We start from the raw sequence: 20,625 nt of genomic DNA on the forward strand, positions 1-20,625 counted from the left end.
AACACTTTATTGCTCAGTGACTGTTTTGTCTCAAAAGTGTTCTCTGTCAATTGACTGTCTGTTGTCGTACTAGAGCGGCTCCAACAACCGGAGACAAATTCCTTGTGTGTTTTTTGGACATACTTGGCAAATAAAGATGATTCTGATTCTGATTTACAGTAACAGGACTCACAACCAAACCTGTAGGTGGCTGTGACCTGACATGACCTCAAGATCCTTTCAGGTAGTCACCTCTAATTACGCAAGGATGACAGTGACCGACACCCTATCTGCAAAGTCTTGATCACTCTAACCTTTCAATAATGAATATGAACGTGTGTGTGTGTGTGTCTGGTACATGAAAATGACACCCCGAAACCTCCTGATTCACTGCGGTGGTTGGTGACAAAGATGTTTAGTTATTTATCAAGCCGAATCAAGAAAGGAAGGTCATGTTTGTGCTTTAATTAAATTGATTTTAAGTGGGAATTCAGGGCGAGAAGTAAAATTTTGCAAGGGGGGGGGGGGAAATAAAGTGGCTGATGTTCTGTGCATTCAACTCTAGATAGATAGATTGATAGTGAATTCCTGTTTCTCACCCACGCCTCCTTCTGATGACAACCAGAAATTTCTCCTCGCTTGGTTTTCTTGTTCTCACCCACACTACTACCCCCCCCCCCCCCCCCCCCCCCACACACACACACACACGACATCCAACCTCCACCACAAGGGGTTAATTAAAACTGATTGGGTCCTCCGAGACCACACCTGCCTCTGACAGGTAAGGCATCAGTTTCGTGTGTGCGTGACTGTATGCTGTAGGTGCTGAGCACACAACCCTGTAATAGCAAATCCTGTGCTGTGCTGCTCTGAGTTCAAAGCCATCCCATTAGAACTCAATGATAGCTATCAAATTGGATGTCTGCCGCTTTATACGTATTCACCAATGCTAGCCTTTTGCATTTGACTTTCCATTTGCATGCGATTTGTGTCTGTAGATACATATGCATTACATGGTGAGTGTGCTGCTACCCTGCTTGTCAGAGCCACTTCAGGGCCTCATGCTTGATGGCTGATTAGACGCTGCCTACTGGAACCAATCGCTGCTTAGCCTTAGCTTCACGCCTGTCCGCCTGTCTGTCAGGCGGAGAGCCACAAGGAGGAGGAAACGTACAGTGGCGTTGTCCCGTATCATCTTTACCAGCATCACATACAGCCTAACAACAAAATATTGGTTATCATTATAGAATGAACCGCATTAAAAAAAAAAAGGTCTTGACCCATATCTAGGCTGCAATTGTATGTGTGTTTGTGCACGTAACTTCTGGCAAGTGAGGTGTTTGCATGTAGAAGCAATAGCTATGTCGTGCAACAACAGCTAACAGGGGAGGAGTGCTGCACACACACACACACACACACACACGCACACACACACACACACACACACACACACACACACACACACTTCTTGCAAGGAGTACAGTCAAATTAGCCACCGGAGAACAATGCGATCCGATGTCTCCGCTGGGAAAAAGGTTAAGGAAAAACGCAATAGAAGGTTAAGAATGAGAAAGAAAACTGAGTGTATGACCTTAAACATCTAAACATCTCACAAGACAAAACATAATTAACAGGCAGTGTTGCTGCAGTAGATAAGAAACAGAAGAGTTTCATGCAATTAGGCAAATATATTAGAGTAATTCCATATTATTGTTGTTTTGCGTATGTACGTGTGTGTGCATGCACACATTTATGTTCCCTTCTTGTTTTGGTTGTGTTGTTTGTCTCTATGTGGCTCCTTATGTGATGCTGTATTTCTTTTGAATTTTTTACAATGTTCAAACAGACTGAAATGTAGCCTTGATTTGACCTGCACTTGTAGATCTATCACACACACGCAGTATCTATACATGGCAAAAGAGACAATAAAATGTTTAGGTTAGTCCAACAAAAGCTGGACTTTTAAGACAAAAATATGTTAGTCCAACTAATATCGTATGCGCTATTGTAGTATGTAAACAGCAAATCAGACCAGATTGGAATAACACACTTCCCTACTCATTGTTTGACATAGTAGCAGTTTTCAGCTACAGTGGAGATGTCGAATGGCAAATGAGCAAATGAATGCATGAACGGGGAATGAAACGCGGGCAAATGGAAGTCCAGAAAAGGAGAAACAAACAAAAAAAAAACGACAAGCAAAGAGTTTATGAATTAATTTGTTGATCAAATTAATTATAAATATCTTAACAAACAACACCAAAAGCAAACTTCACAAACATTGGATAAATAACTACAAAAATAAACCTGAAATGTGCAAACATTTTTGAGAAAGAGAGAGAGAAAAACACAACCCAAAAAAGAAAAAGGAATCGAAAGTATATTTGTGTTATGTCCCAACTAGTTTATTCGCTGGTCTGCTGTTTAACTAACGTTAGCTAATTATATGCCATAAACGTTCCTGATGCTTGGTGAGACTGAGAAACTTTCAAAACAACTGCTTTTCTTATGTAACAGATACACATTCTACGACACCATATTAGGGTCACCGAGTGAGAGAGCGAGAGAGAGAGAGAGAGAGAGAAAAGCCAAGACGTGATTTAAAGTCATCATGACGACATTTAAAGTCGTCAGGACGTGATTTCGTGTCATCGTAATGAGAGTGAAGTCATCGTGATCAGATGTAAAGTCGTCACGATGAGATATAAAGTTCTCAGGATGAAATTTAAAGTCATCACGATGAGATATGAAGTCAACAATTGACGTGAGGATCTCGCTTAACATGGATTCAACATTAAAGTCAACAATTGACGAGAACGTGTCCTGGTAGCAACTGAGTTCCACAATTGTTGACATTATATGTTAACTCTTTATGAACACCATCCTCTCATCATGACTTAACATTTTTTAATTTCATCATGACGACGTTACAGCTCATCATGATGACTTTAAATCACCTCACAGCTTTTTTTGTTGTTGTTGTTGGGAGCCCCTAAAATACAGATACTGTGACAGTGCTCGGGCCCTAATTATTTATAACTTTCCTTTTCTGGGGGGCAGTGCCCCGCTAACACTGTGCTCAGACCCCCCCTGTGCCGCCATCCCCCCCTCCCCGTCTCCGTACAGTTACTATGCAGTACTGTAGTAAGACAGAAGCATCAGCAGCTCATGCACACTAACTATATACGAGACAAACAATTAAAAAGGGAGCACATAATCCAAAAAAATGGCAGAACGATAGATGACTGGTTAGCACATCTGCTTCACAGTTCTGAGGATCCGGGTTCAAATCTGGCTTCGCCTGTGTGGTGTTTGCACATTCTCCCAGTGCCTGCGTGGGTTTTCTCCGGGTGCTCCGGTTTCCCCCCAATTCCGAATAAACATGTATGGTTGGTTAAGTGAAGACTCTAAATTGCATGTAGGTGTGAATGTGAGTGCGAATGGTTGTTTATTGATATGTGCCCTGTGATTGGCTGGTGACCAGTTCAGGGTGTACCCTGCCTCTCACCCAGAGTCAGCTAGGATAGGCTCCAGCTCGCCTGCGACCCTAGTGAGGATAAGCGGTAAGGAAAATGGATGGATGGATAATCCAAAAAATGAATGTAAATTTGGGGGTTAGCGAATTTGCTCCAAATAAATGTGTGACTAAATAGATAAACAGAGCTTAGGTATGAAAACGAAGATTCAAACCACGTCTTGCTCACACTATTGCACGTTTGTTTTCCAAGTGATCTTGAAATGAACTGATTGCTCGCCGCAGCAGTAAAATGCAAATGCGAGTCAGTTCTTGGCTTAAGTGTCAGAAATCGGTTTAGGCCCCAGCATTTTCCCTTTCAGATTTAAGAGTCACAATAAAAGTGAAGAAGAGAAGAGGCATTTTACTATTTCACTCCCGCGGTGCCAGTTTACGCGTTCCTGGCCAATCTCTATTGAGGGCCGCCTGATGTGGGCAGACGTACGCTTTGCGCCGTCTTCTCCCAACATTCCTCTGTTTGTCTGCACCTCCTTTAAGGACATGTAGTCTGGCCATTGTGCATTTGTGTGCCTAGCTGGCTGGCTGGCATGGCGCGGGCAAAAGGGCCGTGCGAGCAGAATGCTAACTCACTTTGATTGTTAAGCTTTTGCAATGCATCTGCAGCTGTACGTCTGCTGTGGACTGTCATGGCGAGGATCACAAAAGTTAAAAAGACATTAAACTGGTGGAAATGCAGGGTTTGTTTTTGTTCTTCTATTGTTGTCTCACTTTTGGAAGCCAGTAATCTACATTTAACCGTTGAAAGAAGTTGACATAAAAGAAGGAATGACAAATAAACCCTCAGAAGATTGACGTCACTAGGCTTTATGAGAGAAAGTACTGGCAGAAGCTGCGTGTCCCAGTGTGAGGGGTTACGCTACATAAATGCTAGTTCTAATTTTGCTTGGTGAGTAACAGACGAGATTTTGCGATTACAGTAAAAAAAATTGGGAGTACAAGCTGGTAAATGCTTTTTTTCTGAGGGAATAATCAAAAGAAAGAAATGAATTGAGGACTTTAAACCACCATGTTAATGATGTCATATGGGGCTGTAATCAGCTTATGAATAACCTCAGAGCAATTTGACAAGACATTGTGTTTCTGCAATGCCAGGGCATCTTTGCTTTGGTTTTTGTTTTTTTATTCATGATGAGTAGAAGAAGAAGAAAATACATACGTATACCACAATAGCATCGGTAGGAATGATTCGCTCTCAGCATTCTGACAAGAAACGATCTGACACATGATTTGATCGTGTCTTAGCGGTCATACAAAAAGAAATATACAGTACACGACACGTAGCGCATTAGTAGAAATGTTTGTTTCCCAGCATGTACACAACAGGAACATTTCGTATAACGCACAGTAGCATTTGTTAGAATGCTTGTCATTTAGCACTCATACAATAATATCTATCTATCTATGCAGAATTTATTTCAATGCACAATGGCCTGAGTGTGATTTTTTGTTTCTATCTCAGCGTTTACATAATTATAATAATAATAAAATCATGGACATTAGCAAAAGTGGAAATGCCTGTTCCTTAGTATTCACACAATATAGAAAATATTTTTGATGGAATGTGACACAAGGACACTTGTCTCTCAGTTTTCACATAACAGTACATATTTCCATGGACACTAGGACTGGAGAAAATGCTTGTTTCTCAATATTCACAAAATAGAACCATAGAAACATAAATGTATATGTATATTTTGACACACAATATGATGAGTAAGAATGCTTGTCTCTCAGCATTTACATAAACGATTTTTATACACGATGGCTTGAGTGTGAATACATGAAAATACATGTTTCTCTGTATTCACACAAGACAAATACGTGTGATGTAATACAATGATTAAGCATCATGTGATTGAGGATTGATTGATTGATGAATTAAGAATACTTGTTCTATAAGACCCCCCCAAAAAAATTGGACAAACAATAACAAGATTACGATGAACACACATTGCAATGAGTGAAAATGTCTCTCAGCATGCACACAATAGCATAAATGCTTTATTTTGATGCACAATAACATTCAACAGCCACATAATGCACCAATTTAACAAAGTAAAAATCAACAGCAATTTTTTTCCCCGTCACAACTCACATTTACACAATTACTCATGTAATATTGTTCACCAAAATAATGTATTAGTTATGTAATTTGTATATATGGAAAAAAAGATTAGAAAAAAGATTAATGTGTGTGTCGTTCCACACTCACTGCCCTGATTGTTCCTGCTGTGATGAGGCTGTTGATGCTGGAAGTGCAGAATTTTTTTTGTATATTTCATGTTTTCCATTTCCTGTCAGCAGACAAAGGGGAAACCTCTTTTGTCTGAGCTCCAATTCCTCTGCTGCACTCTCTCTGTGCTGGCCTGTGATTAGGATCAGAGCTCACGGTGAGGGTGAGGGGCGTGAAATCATTTGCGGTTGTAATGATGGGCTCCCCTCTCCAGAGTAATCATGAGCTATTAAACACCACCAATCGGCTCAGCCCCCCCAACAATGCGAGTTAGCATCGCTACTCCTCCGGGAGGCTGTGAGGAATAGGCCAACTATCCACAAACTACAGTTGGCACACAGGTGTGCGTGTGTGCGTGTAGGTTTCACATGCTTTCTTCTTTTGTATGTAAAGACGAAATTCACTTATGTTGTAATTGTACCACCTTTTAAGTTAGTTTCACTCACTCACTTACTTACTAGACCTTACATTGGTCTGGATTCAATATTTTCAGTCAGGATGGCATTAAGACACAAATAATAATACTAACTTTTATTTATACAGTGGCTTTCATGGGATCAAAGGACGCTTAAGAGTATCGAAAGGAATCATTAAAACGAACATGCGGTATGTGATTGAAAAGTGACACAAATCACATGCACACACACGAAATAACAATACATAAGGGAGATGCATTTTTTTTAATTGGCACAGTCTGGTTCATGAATGGAAGTTTTATTAGTATGTATGGCATGTAAATATTATTATAAAGTATTTCAAGATGTGTGAAAATAATGTTACAAAATACCGTACAGTAAATAATCAAAAAAAATTAAAAAATAATACTTTTTTTTTTTTTTTTTTTTATACTGGACTGATGTTCGGCACAATGATTATATACAGCAACTGTAAAATAAATAGGATTGTAAAATCATCTAGGATTTGTCTTGGGCTGTGCTTTTTGCTCTCTTTCTTTTTAAATCCAGCCTTTCAGTCACTGTTCATGTACTCATTGGATGGACTAAATGTCAGTCATTTTGCACTGCACCAAATATTACATATGGCATGGATTGTAAAATCATCTGGGATTGCATTACCTGAGTCGTTATGCATTCTTCTGCAGTGTTGTGGCTTTTTTCAAATTAATTGATGTAATATTTCTTCTAAATACCACGCTTTTGTCACTGTTCAGGTAACTAATGATTGCGTGGTTTACATGACAATCATTATATGCAGCACCAAATCATTTCCGGGATTGTGAAATCCTCTTGGATTTCGTTATCTTTGTCGGCATGTATTCTTCCTATGGGCCTTGGCTTTTGTTTTTGTGTTCAGTCACTGTCCATGCGGTGATTGGGTGGTCTACATGCCAAGCTTTACACACAGCAATTACATAAAATGGGATCGCAAATTCATATGGGATAAGACGTTGCTGATAATGTTCATCATTTATTCTTATTTTCGGGTCAAATGTGGGCAAATGCTTTGTTTTGGAAGTAAGCAATTGCGCAATTCAATAATCAAACTCTGTTGTTTGGGCACTATCTGTTAATGTAAGAAAGTTGTCATACTTTCGTCGGCCCTCTGTCGTTTTCGTCGTCTCAATAATGCCAAGTCACACTCCCACAGTGGTTTTGAGTGTGAAAGTAACAGGCAGAGCTACCAAAATGATGGAGAGGAATTGTATTTTGATCTGTGGCGTGTGCTTGAAGCCGAGAAAACGTCTTATTAAAACCTGCAAGAATGACTTGTCACACTGCACTGAGGCAGCATGAAGTAAGCAAACAAGCGAGGAGGAGAAAAGGCGGTTGAACAAGAGGGAGAAAAAAGGGTGAGGAGGAGTGTTTATTCTCTTCTTCCCTCCTCTACTCTGTCTTTTCCCTCCCTTTTTGTCCGTTCACTGATGTGTATGTGTGTGGGTGTACACATTCTCTCCAGCACACTTGAATCTTTTACTGATTACCTCACACGTCACGTCTTTCTGAAGGGCTTTTAACGGCGGAGGATTATCAGGCAGACAGAGGCTTTTAACCCTTTCTCTGGCCTCCCCGCTCAAGACAGCCGGATGAAAAATGCTTTGAGTCTCTCTAAATTGACACAATTGTCATTTTGCTAGCGATAAATATATAGGGATGAGATGGCGCTGCAGCGGCTGTGGTTTTACAACGCTTTCTCCATTGTTTAGTGCTTAAAAGCCCGCTGCTGTATACTAAATAATGCTGTGATGAATGTCAAATTGGGTTTATGTGAATAATTTATCGACATGTGGAAGAAATAGGCGTTTAATTCTCTTGCTTGTCACAAGACAAGATTTACGCCACTCACTACTTTACATACAAAACTGCGGGAGCTGAGCTGAGGTAATAGGACAAAGACCAATGAGGCAAACAACTAATTGTGATTTCATTAAGCACATAAAAAAAAGAAACAGTAAACAGCAAGTACAAAATTCTGTATTGTATGAAGTAAATTAACTAGTAAATTAACGAGATCCAACACAAAAGATTTTGTCTTCATTTGGTTGGGACTGACACTATCACAGCCACAGACCGAATTATAATTGGGCACAATTTGAGCATTTTCCCTCTCTTCTGATCAAAGTCACCAAAGACCACCGATTATCGGACGTCCCTAAAACATTTTCCTGCGGTGTCGATACGTGTGTCGTGTGCTGTGTTAAGCATCGTGAACACGCCACAACACTATCAAGAGCAGTAAGCACACACATGCTGATCTTTTTCCTCATCCTGGAGGGTGTCTCACATTTTAAAAATCGGTTAAAGTGTTAAAAATGGGTATGTGTCTCCCCCGATTAATGTAACAATTTGTTTAATATCGGGTTTGTAGAATGCAGTGATGTAGACCTGCACTGCATCATACTGATTGATATTTTGCCTGCTATTGAAGGCAAGCATCAATGAATTCTCCTTTGGAAATGTCCATTATGACTAAATATTTGTACTTTTGTAAAAGTAAAATTTTTAATAAAGCTTATGTACTGTTTTTTTTTTTTCATAGAGCAGGGCTGGGCAAATTTTTTTGCACAGCCACATTTGAAGGGACAGATTGGCCAGCTCATTTGTAGATCAGGGGGTAAAAAAGGTGTAATCTAGTTTATTTAAAACAGTAATTTGTATAATTATTATTGCAATAAATACAATTATAACTTATTCTCTTTTAATGTAGTTATTCTATTTGTTTATGATTATGGGTCACTGATAAGCTCGAGCCTATCCCAGCTGACAGGTACACCCGAGAGTGGTCGCAGGGCACATATAGACAACCATACACAACCACATTCACACATAAGGACAATTTAGTTTTCAGTTAACGCAAGAATATCCGGATATCTGTTGGCAAAGGTGAGCGATAGGACTGTATTGGTAGCAGAATCCTCAAACGATGCAAAATCTGCCAGAAATCCTGAGAAACATCGATGGTAGAGTTGTGGACCGGCTATCGCGAGGCTAGGAATCGGTTGCGGGAGGCTTTACTGTTTCCATCTCGTAAAATACACTGTGTTCTGTATGTAACGTTATGCTAACAACCAATAACAGCGGTGTTGGGCAGTAGCTTTTCAGTAGTTAAGCTACTTTCGTGATCACATATTGACAGCAAAGTAGCCTTCGGAGAATGCTACATTTACCAAGGAAGTCGTAAACATTAAATGCAAAGTCACGTTACGTACCTTATCTGCTGGCGAAATTTGCGCAGCCGAGTGCACGCATTGCAACTGCAGACAATGGCAGGTGTGCATACTGTATCTCAGCACTTCCCATGGGCTATCGTGTCTTCACCGTCCACTTATACTAGTGTTCCGGTGTTGTTCTGTGTGCCCCCCAAAAAGAAACTCCCGTGAACATCCAAGGCATCCATTAAAAGGACACACTGGTATGTCCCGTAACGAATACAACAATTCCCAGCTGAGCTAGTCCTCACAATTCATGATTTGTCAGTCAGTCAGCGCTCAACAAGCAGTGTGTGTGCAGTGGTGGTCCGAGCTTGAATGCGACACCCTATTTGGCTCTGAAATATTGTTTGTCTCGAATATTTTCTCTAAAAAAACAAATTGTTGTGGTCTACTTAAATAATGAGATATTTTGTTGTTGCTTATTTTTTACAATGCCATACAGCAACAATTCTCAGGGAGACGTGGTCTTTTTCCTGTTTGAAAATACTGTAAAAAATTCATTTCATACAAAAGGGTTCTTTATGATTAACAGCTACATCAACAAATAAATGTTAGCTATCGCATTGTTTGCGCACTGTATCGAAAAGAATCGTATCGAACCGTTTCGCCTTTGAAGATATTGTTTTTGAACCGAATTCGAATCCGAATCCGTGTATCTAGATATACATTGAATTGGCCTCATGCCAGAGATTTCTAACCTTGGCTGGATTAAAGACCGGATTGGAACCTACAGTATGTGGACCCCCGGGCCATACTTTTCCCACTCCTGCTTACATCCCTGTGTCCTAAGTTTGTGATTGTATCACATACATTGTTATTTTATTGAATAAAGTGTTAATATAACAAACAAAAGGCTGTATTGGACATTTTGATGCTTGTTGTCGTGATGCTTAATGCGCCGTTGCGCCGATATGTAACGCTCCATCTTGTCATTTTAATGATGCTGTGCATGGAATGAGATTCACTTGTTCAAATTAAATTGGTGACATTATAACCCACTGGGTGTGCATTTCTGTTTTCAACAGACATTCAGGAGGCTTTTGTAGTCAAATATTTGACTGAATTAACTGCAGTTCATAAAGAGCCTTCAGCTCAGGGTCAGTGCAGGAATTTTTATGAAGGGGTATGTTAGGGCTACAGCGGAAGTCAATTTCAGGTATGTCGTGGTAAAAATGGGGTGAAGGTGTAAGAAATGAGTGAATTGAGGTTCCCCATAAAGGTGCTTGCTTTACATACGTGCCATCTCTGAGGTGGTCAGCTGCTTGCCCTCTATCCCCGTCTCGTGTTTTCCTCTGTTTTATGTCTGTGTCCTGCCCATCCTCTTGCATTCAAAGCTCGGTTTACCATAACAATAGCTGCCTGCTGGGACACTTACCCAAGTATAGCTCTGACCACCGCTGACAACTGGCAGGGGCCCATTCACTGCCGCAACCCACTCCGTGTCATAAAGGGCCGGACAGGCCTGCTGGCTCAGCATTGCGCTTGTTGTGTCTGTGTCGACTGCGCTACGAGGGACGTACAACTGTTGAGTTTATGTACTGGGGTGAACAAGGAGGGCTTTTTATGTACCCAATAGGTTGGAGTTTCAGTCTGAAAGGACAGGAAAACTGTTTCGGACAAATTGGTCAAAGTGTGATTAGAAAGGAAGAATAAAGGAAATGTTGGGTGGCCATTTTGTTTAGAGATGAAGAAGAACATGCGATACGACAAGTGCAACACTCAGTATGTTGTTTTTGTTGTATTTGCCCTCAGAACAATACAAATCATAGATTTCTAACAAGGGACCGCAGTACACTGTATTAATGTTGGCTTTGACCTTTGTCCCGTGCGCAATTGCAGTTCCTTCTGCTGTCACTGAGCTCACATGCCAAAGATAAATAGAACAGTTGACACTTCACAGTGTATGAGTTTGACCAGCAGAATCCAATTTTGGTAAAGCGATCACATAGATCTGAAAAAAAACAACAACAAAAAAAACTGAAAAGACGGTATAAAGCATGTCAGGTCAATAGATGCAAAAGATTATGCGCTTTCTCTTTTGGGTTAGGGTTAAACTTATTCCGTATAATTATATGCACATCCGTTTTCACAGGCATGTGTGTAGCTTTTACATGAAAACAATGTAATTTTCAAAAATGTTTGCGCTTCCAAGCTACACGATGCTATTGTCATGTACATAAATGGCCAAAACACAAAACTGTTCAGACAAAAAAGGACAAAGAATGAACTTGACAATCATAATTGTGGTAGATTTCAGAATTTCATAGTAATACCCAAATCCCAAGCATACTGTGTATTCCAGAATAGGGAATGATTTATTTATTAATGTGAGTAAATTGATTGAATGCTTAGAAAGTCAAAATGATATTTGTGGCTTTTCCTGGACATTTCTACATCACTACATAAACTTGCCTTTGTTCCTTTTGCGGAGGTCTCATATTTAAAAGCAGATTAGAACCACACATTTATTAAATATGAATCCAATTTAAAATGGCAACACAATCAAAATGTTTTGCACCCGCAGAAAAACTGAACTGTTACAACAGATGCCTCGAAATCGCCTTTCCAAGTTTTTAATTTCGGTTTGCTGTGGTACGAGTTGGATCAGTAAATCCTGATCCAACACAAATGGCGTTAATTCAATATTTCCCACTGCAGTGAATCCCCACAGGGGTTACGTTGCAGACCAGACCGCAAAAGCCACGATATAGAGCTACCACATAAGAAACTTAAAAAAAACAAATAGTTTTACCCCTTTCACACTCTAAAACTATTAAAGACACTAAAACATAACACTTTTTAAAGTACTCCTCAGTGCCTGTTCTCACTCTCTCGCGGTGAAGAAATGGGAAACTATTTTATTCGGTTTGTGAATAAAAGACTCGATTGCACAGGTTTCCTACAAAGAGGCAAAGCATGCTTTTTTCCCAAGCTGTTTTTCTCTCTCCTAATTGAGGTTTATTGTAACACTGACACATAAAACAAAGGAGAATATTGTATATTTAAACAACAAAAGGGTCGACCAAACCCTATACTGCAATTCCGTATAACAAAGGTCAGCTAGCTTAATGCTAACATGTAATGTGAAATGCTTGAAACAAGTTAATGCAAATTAACATAGATGTTCAACAACTGCGACTTTAACATACGTAGCATAGAGCAATACTCCCAGGCATATATTCCCTCTGCTCTGTGGGATTATTACTGACTACAACATTAGTTGGGGACCTTCTCTACCTCTTCTTGTTGTTGTTTATTACGCTGCATTGCATCTTTTCCAGTAGACTTCAGTGCTGCTTGGCATGTTGCAACACAGCGTGGTACTACACTGAAATTGCGCAACTCAAAATTTACAGGGAAGTCCCATCGACTAATCGTGTCCATTTAAAAGCCAACGAAAGCAGTATGGATCGGATATACGGTGTCGGGACCCTTTAAAATGGAAATGCAGAAAAATTCAACTCAAATGTATACTCGCCTCTCTTCGGTGCAGGCTCAATTCCCACTCAGTTGACAGCGTGAATGTAAGTGTGGATGGTCACCTGTCTCCCAAAGTCAGCTGGGATAGGGTCCAGCTCACCCCTGACCCTGAACAGGATATGCAGCATAGACAATGGATGCATGAACGTCAAAGGAACCACACTGCTTGGTGAAAACAAGACGTAAAACACTTAAGGTCGGCAATCAGATTTCGGATTTGCGCCGTCCTATGGATAATTACCAAAAAAGGGCACTAAGCATTTCAACAAGCTGTCGCCCTCACTCCGCCTGGTTAATAGCTGGAGATCAGACAAGTTAGTGGGGCGACTGCAGCCTCTTTAGCAGCAACCATACATGATTGGCCTTGTCTCAAGAGCCGCTTTCTTCAGTCAAAAATCAGTCATTTAGTTGTGGGGCATTCACAAGGTTTTGGTTTGAGTGGAGAAGAGTGTGTCTTAGTGTGTATGAACGTGTGTGTGTTTGTATGTTTGAACATGTATGTGTGCACATGCCTTAGACCTTGGGAGGGATGCTCGAGCAAGTCCAAACTTGCCCCAGCGATGCCACAAAGGCTGTCAGAAATGAAAGATGACAGCAGCCCGAAGGAGGATCTACACAGCTAATTCCTACAAGGACAAACATACACCCAACGTTACGCGCGATACACGATACATCTGCAATTGTTGGCTTTTTTTTTTTTTATTGGTCACTCCGTTAAAAACAGAGACATGAGACAACAAAGAGCAGGGAGCTTATCTGGAGGAAGAGTTACATCCACCTATTATTGACGCAGGTGACCAACAGTAAAGGGGAGTTGAAAATGAACTCACTGACAAGGTTCAGCTCAGTGGTGACTCTGTGTGTGTTCCTACCGCGTCTTATTTAGACCAACAAGCTGAATGTTTGTGGATATCTGCTGATATGCAACCAGGAGGAAAGAGCGCGCCGTTGATTTTTGCCTTAATCCTTTTAAACGTATTGACATAAGCGGTTGGAAGTAGTGGTCATCTATTGGTGGCGTGGGGTCGCCTGTGGAATTTTCCACTGGCTTCACCTATTAAACACAGGAGTCAACACAGGACGTGAGGGAAAATGGCCACACATCGTCTACTAATTTAAAGTCAGGGATATGCTATGTCCTTAATTTCCCGTTTTGCAGATTATGCAAAATCCACATAGGCATTCCTTCTGTGAAAGACAATAGGATACAAATTTTCAATTGGGGATTGTTGTCTTTAAGAATTGTTGAATTGCATTGTTGAAGATTGTGTAGGTGTACTGAATCATTGTATGATGTTCTCTGTCCAATAATATCATTCAGTCTTAATATAAAATATATAGATTTTATAAATATTGATTGTTGATTATGATTACAGCTATGGTATTGAGTAACGAGGCATGGTGGAAGACTGGTTAGCACATCTGCCTCATAGTTCGAATCCCGGCCCCGCCTGTGTGGAGTTTGCATGTTCTCCCCGTGCCTGCGTGGGTTTTCTCCGGACACTCCGGTTTCCTCCCACATCCCAAAAACATGCATGGTTGGTTGATTGAAGACTCTAAATTGTGTGAATGTGTGCGCGAATGGTTGTTTGCTTCTATGTGCCCTGCGATTGGCTGGCGACCAGTTCAGGGTGTACCCCGCCTGTCACCTGAAGATTGCTGGGATAGGCTCCAGCACACCCACGACCCTTGTGAGATAAACGGAATGGAAGATGAATGAATGATTGAGGAACACAAATCTGTATTGACACCATAATGAATAGATTTTCACCAAATTACAAAATTAATGTTTTGTTTTGTCTCGTTTTCATGATATATTTGCATATTTGGAGTATATTTATAGTACAGTTATAAGAGGGTCTGCAACCACATTATCTCAGTTTATTTTGACTTCTCCTATTGAAAAGATTAAAACAATCAATTGGGTTGCACAGGAAAAAGTTTTTAAATGATTGGTCTTAGACTAGTTTTATTTTTATTTTTTAATATCCCTTGTATACTGTTTTGCTATGTCAAAATAACTGCTGTAAAAAAATAAAAACAAGCAGAAGCTATACAATATGAGATAGTATTGGGTAGGACTCTTTTTACCCATCACCTCTAATCTATACATTATTTTGACCAAAGGTATATTATAATCAAAACGGACCAATGGCATAAAAGTGCATGTAGATGTATTTTTCATCCTCCAAAAGTCTGTCATGTTTTTATAAGGTCAAAGTAGTCACCATCTTGTGAACAAACTTGTAATTCAGCAGCAAACTTAAGCGCTTACCTTGTTTGTATGTCCTCAACTTTGTATGTTACTCAACTGAGATCTGACAGCTTAGGCAGGTCCAGACTTGCCCCGTACAATGATTAGTCCTGCTTGTCTTACACTAGATACAATGGCCCCTCTCCTTAGCATCTCTGTTGACCAATCGTTGACCAGCTGGAACATAGCGAAACCAAACCACGGAATCAAAGTTTTCCATTAAAGACAATACGCCAAATACAATGTGTTCTTGTTTGGTGTCTTTTGACATGGAGCAAACTACACATCTCGGGTGGAAGTGTGGGGTTAATATGGTTTGTTTTGAACATGGTTGTTCAGCCTGCAAAGTGCAGTATAATTGCTATTATAGTCGTACTGTTCCTGATAATAACAAAGAAACTAAATGGTGGTTAAAAATACTTAATGCTCTGCTGCTCACATTATTCCTTAACTTCACCTCATGTTCCCTTTTACCAACCGATCATAATGGGAACATATTGTATTCATGGATTAGTAAAAAACTATTTTTTTTAATTGGTTAACTTAAAGTGCAGCAGCAGCAGCAGTCAAGCGCATAATAATAGACTGTATGCATCTCTATATTATTTCTTATAATGGTTACGAACTAGATACATTATCCTTTCTAAAACTTCTACCATAACATCATTTGTTTTCAATGACAAATAGGGAGCTAGAGCAAGCAGAGTTATTAAATTATTAGTAGGATTTTTCCTTTTTTAGGGAATTTTATGCTGATTTTTCAAGTCTGACATATGCAGGAGACAGGTATCCACAAAGATGGCCAATTTGGTGCTAGCCCTGGCGGAGGTATGCAAATTAATTCCCCTGAAGTATTGCTCAGCCAAAGGGAAGGAAGGGCTCCAAAAAGGTCTGCAAGGTCCACCTTTCCCCCCCCCTTTCTAGCGCCACCTATTGGCTGATGGAGCACCTGCATGGCTTGATCCAAAGATCAACATTGTCTTTTTTTTCCAGGAAGAGTGATCTAACTAATACAGAAAGGGAGCGAAAGACACAATTTGTAGCATCGGAGAGACTGTGACGGAGCATTGAGGGAGGGACTGATTGCTAATAAGGTGTGTGCGTTCGTGTATGTGTGTGTGCCAGAGGAGGAGAGGTGTATTTCCAAATGTGGATGAAAATCTGTGACCTATCGCTTCTCTGCCAATGTAAGTGTAGCGTAAATGCCCAGATCGGAAATTTGCTTATTTGAGGCTCCGCATTCGCAAAATTGCTCATTTGTGTTCTTTTTTTGGGGACCCAATCCTCTGTTAGTCGGTGAAAAACTCACTTAGGCCCGGTACACACGTAAAGACAATTGGCATGTTTTTGTCCCAATGCTGTCCCTTCCCGGCCTCGCACGTCAAACACGGGACAATATTAAGTTTTACAACATTATCCTATAGGATTGTCCTTAGGTCTGATGTGTGTTAAGAGTGGATTCATCCCGATTTGAGGGTCCGAAACAGGTCGGGGCCAACAACCTTAAATAATAAACGTGTTCAATATTTACAACCAAAACTGTGTGAGGAGCACTGACTTTTCCCGAGTCATGACGCCGAGATTGGCGACGTGGAACAGAATGGAGCCAATCAAAGAATGACGAACACGGAAACGACCGTACATGGAAGGAACATTTCTTACCCGAAGTTGTTTTATGTAGCAAAGTGGGTTCCCCAGATGGCAGGAAGTATTTTCCAAAGCAAGTAGTTTTTTGAGAACGTCGTTACAAGGGAAACATCGGCACGTATCCGGAAGCGTTTGTCCTTCTTCTTCTTTGTTTTTTGTTTTTTTAGATCAGGTGCGACCATGCGAGATTTCTAGATCGGCGCTGAAACAGACTTTTTATGTGTGTGGTGTGCACACATGACAACCAAAACTGTTAAATGGACGATTTTTTACTTTATCTGCAGATTCTGTAGCAGATAAAAAATCTTTTAAGAGTGTAAACATCTTTGTGTGTGTACCAGGCCTTATTTGCTGTTTTTTTGTGCTCAGGCCAAAGATATGGGTATCACAAAATATAGCTTTGGCGTCATCTTTTGGCATCTTGGGACCAAGGAACTACGTTGGAGTGATGGGAAGACCTTTATCTAGTCAGTTTATCCTTATCTAATAATAAAATAAAGACATTAAAAAATTCCCACTGTATAGAAAAGTAAAAGCCATTAAAAATGATGCTATGGTATCAAACGGGTCCATAATTAAATAAGCAAAATACAGTAATTGCCGACGGTGCTAGTGGAGTGATGACAAGGTTACCCACATCTTAAATCAGTGGTGGTGAAGCGTAAGGCCTGGCCAACTAAATGGTATGTAAAGTTTTCATATTTGTTTTATTTAGTTATTATTGTTTGCTTCCATGTTGTCACTGCCTGGTATTGACACTTGTGGAGGTAATCACGTGCAATTCGGGTGTCTGCTTCACGATTGCTTCGTAAACACAGTCATATCGGATATGCATCATTTGGAATGTGTATGGAAATAGACAGTCAAAAAAAAAAAGAGATATAGGCATGAAACCGGAATTGAGCAATTGGACCTGCAGTGCGTTTTCAATGTATATTAAAAAGCCGGCAGAACTTTCATTTGTTCATTCCAGGTGGTGTCCAGGACCATGTGGTTCAGGAGGCCTATAAGATTACTTTCTATCGAACCATGCATCGGTGGGATCTTCAGACAGGTGCATAGCAGGCCTGCTTTGCCCCTCCTCCACCCTCACACACACACACACACGCACACACGAATCAGCACCCAGGCCATCAGGAGAAGGAGGGTAATCAAAAGTGTGTGTGTGTTTTACTTGTTCGCGACTATACACAATAATGAGAGAGGGTCTGTCAGTGGCCACCTGTTGGCCAGCTGACAGGGTCCTGTTTCAGGGTCAACTTTCAATTTTCTATTGATCTTACATGAATTCACTTACTCATTTTTCACAAGAATTTAATGTGAGAAAAGACAAGAAGAAGAAGGGTAATGGAAGAGGGGGAGGGGGCAGTGTCTCGTCGTGTCTTGTTTGATGCTGATCAATGGTTCGTAGATAGCACCCTCTCGATGTGGCATTACCATCACTATAGGGTCTGCAGGTGGGGTTGGAGAGGAGGAATGGGTTGGGGGTGCATTTGGGAGTGTTTTAGACCCCAAATGAAGATTGAGTGATGAAAGTAAGGAGGTGTGCAGTGGACAGGAGGTGGGGACACGACTTAGTAGAGGAGATAATTTCTCATGTCTGTAGGAGCTAGAAATAAGTTGGGGGAGGAGGACGATAATGACTCTGGGTGCTGCCTGCCTGTGGCCAACACTCACTCCTAGACAGTGGAATATAAGTTGAATGTCTGAATGTTGACAATATCATGCATCGGTCTCTATTTAGTGCTGCTGCAGGCTTTGTACAGTCATAGGAAAGTCGGGTTACGCAACAATCTCATTATTGAATGAATTGGTTATTTTTCAAATATTCAATTTATAATCCCATTGACATTATTCCAGAACATCATCACGAACGTTTTTATTAAAGGGGACATACTGTTTTATTGAAATATATTTTTAATGACTTACACCAGGGGCGAGTCTAGGTCGAGTACCTTGGGTGGGCTGAGGCCCTGACCTAATTTTGGAAAGTACCCTTCTGAAATTTGAAAGTTTGCCAGGAGGGTAATTTCTTTATACTCCATTGGCAATTTTTGATTTTTTTTAATTTTTTTTACGTGATGCATCTAATTTTAATTTGTTTTAACAAGAAATAAAATATTCTTGGTAGAATTTTGTGTTTTTGCAAGGCAACTTCTTCTGTCCCATACTCTAAAACAAAAGCGAAACACCACATATGAACACGCCCGATCTTGGCGTAAGATACTTCACGGAGACATTTTATATTGTATCAGATACACTGGGCAAAAACTATATGCTATTCTGTTAGCTAGCGATAGCTCCAAATGCCTAATTTAATTAGCTTATTAGCTAATAGCTACACAGTACGCACCATTACAACCCCCTGTCGAGTCATGCCGACACATAACAAACACCAATTCAAGAGCAGGCATTGAAGCATCACCGTGTGGTCAACTGTCATTTCACAGATGTCAGGTTCGTAATTCAAGCATTACCTGGTGATAGGGTTAACACAGCTGGAAATGTGTGTAGCGGTTCTGACCATTTGAAGACTATACGCCAGCGAGCTGTAGCGCCCCGCTAACCGACGTCCTCGTGGCCGCCATGTTGGGAAGGTCGATGTTCCATTCAAAGGCAATGGTTGGATATTGAAATTAAGTTAACTTGCTCATTTCTCAACCGATTTTCACGAGGTTTATATATTTATTTATTTTTATCAATACCAAAGCGCGTGCAATCCCCACAGAACAGTTTTTCTAAAAAAAACAAAACAGGAAAAAAATACAAAAAACAACCCAAAAAAAACAAAACAAAAAAATCCCAGGAGCCACGAACATTTTGACATAACATTGCATTATTATTTTATGTATGTATTTTAAAATAAGCTTCAACCAAGAGTGTTTTCTAAGAGTTCAAAATGTTTGTTTAAATTTAATTTAATACATGCGGAACACAATTTCTATTTCAGTCTTCCTCATATTTATGAAATTAAAGCAACATTTTAAATTATTCACCTCCACAAATGCCGTCTGCTATTGTGTTCCGTCCTCATTTTATCGCGTGTGGAGCGGGTGTTTTATGTGTGCGAGGGTCAGTTGTATGCTGTGCAGATGTGAGTCGCTGACTGTATTTTTTCCACAATTGTCCAGTTCAGTCGCGTTTAGCTGCGTGTTTGCTCCTGCTCTACTCAATGGGGAGACTAAGCAGATATTGCGGCGATACTCATATACTCACAACGACATGAAGCAAAATGTCAGAAGTTTGGACAATCAATAACAGTCGCGAGACAACAGCAAAGGTCTCCATCATTCCATTTTTTATATTTTGTGCAGGCGGGGAAGGAAAAAAAGAAAACTCAAGTATCACTAATTGGGTATGAATCCCTTATGACCTTCCTTAGCAGGATGATAATGTTGCTGTTGCTTGTAATGCAAATCAGTGCTTTCTGTGTTTATGCTGCTCAGCCTCTCAGTGCTACTCTCTTGCCCAAGTACACACTTACACAGACTCATTTGCGGACAAGACTTAATTAATGCAAGAGCAATCGCATGTGTGACAATAGCGTGTGCACACACAAAGCCAGCTGCGTGACACACAGGGAGCACAGAGGGCACCAATAAGAGTTCAGCACACCAATGTACCTTCTGCCTGAAATATTGAAACCAGCAGTAGCCAATGTTGTTGTGGACGATGCATGGACTAAGATTACAGTTGGTCTTTCGTTGCTATCTAGTGGCTATTTACGAGTCTGCAGGCACTCGATCCTGGAGACTCCTGAAGAAGGTTCAAGGAGAGCCCTCGTGATCATCTCCAGAGCTTCTACCCCAGCACAACTCCCGACACTG

At 40.5% G+C, this 20,625-nt stretch overlaps 1 long non-coding RNA gene across 1 annotated transcript; it reads right to left on the minus strand.

The window, feature by feature from the left end:
- Nucleotides 1-13,414: 13,414 nt before the first annotated feature.
- LOC133469705 (uncharacterized) lies at nucleotides 13,415-19,512 on the minus strand. The gene is made up of 3 exons (XR_009785763.1): nucleotides 19,276-19,512; nucleotides 15,173-15,328; nucleotides 13,415-13,523 (listed from the first exon to the last, which is right to left on the minus strand). It is a non-coding gene; the product is annotated as an uncharacterized LOC133469705 (long non-coding RNA).
- Between the last annotated feature and the right edge of the window lie 1,113 nt (nucleotides 19,513-20,625).

The sequence above is a fragment of the Phyllopteryx taeniolatus genome, chromosome 19, assembly GCF_024500385.1.
Source record: "Phyllopteryx taeniolatus isolate TA_2022b chromosome 19, UOR_Ptae_1.2, whole genome shotgun sequence".
NCBI classification, from domain to species: Eukaryota; Metazoa; Chordata; class Actinopteri; order Syngnathiformes; family Syngnathidae; genus Phyllopteryx; species Phyllopteryx taeniolatus.